Genomic DNA, 534 nt, shown 5'->3' with positions numbered 1-534 from the left:
TCTAAAAATAAAAGCTACATTATCCTGATCTTTCCTCATCACCCATTTGTTTAGGCTCCCCAAGTAAGTTGCTCTGTGTCTTCCCCTGCCTCTTTTGACTTCAATTTTGCTTTCAGTTTTGTTCGTGAGAGCTAGATCTAGATCTATATGGTGGTTACATTGAAAAAGAGATAAGTTTTTTTTTACACTGGGAGTCAGTTTCAGGTAACACACGACTAATTAGCGTGTGTATTCCTACAGTTTGTTTGCTTGTAACATATTTACTTGGCTAACACAAACCGTAATGTTTACATGGTGCGGACCTGTTCATGCTGCAGGTACAATCCCTGACCTTCACTGTGAAGTTCACTCTTTCAGTGCGTAATGATCTAGACTATGATGCGACCATGAAAAAGTAGGGCCAGGTAATGATGCTTTGGACCTCAAAGTGGTCACTTGAACCTCTAAATGTCAGGATATCATTTCAGAATGTGCAAAGCTAAGTTTAATAAAGTGTGAGAGAAAAAGAGAGGGAGAGAGAGAGAGAGAGAGAGA

Source organism: Aplysia californica, unplaced genomic scaffold, assembly GCF_000002075.1.
Source record: "Aplysia californica isolate F4 #8 unplaced genomic scaffold, AplCal3.0 scaffold00005, whole genome shotgun sequence".
In the NCBI taxonomy this organism is placed as follows: domain Eukaryota; kingdom Metazoa; phylum Mollusca; class Gastropoda; order Aplysiida; family Aplysiidae; genus Aplysia; species Aplysia californica.
Note: the sequence above shows the minus strand (reverse complement) of the source record.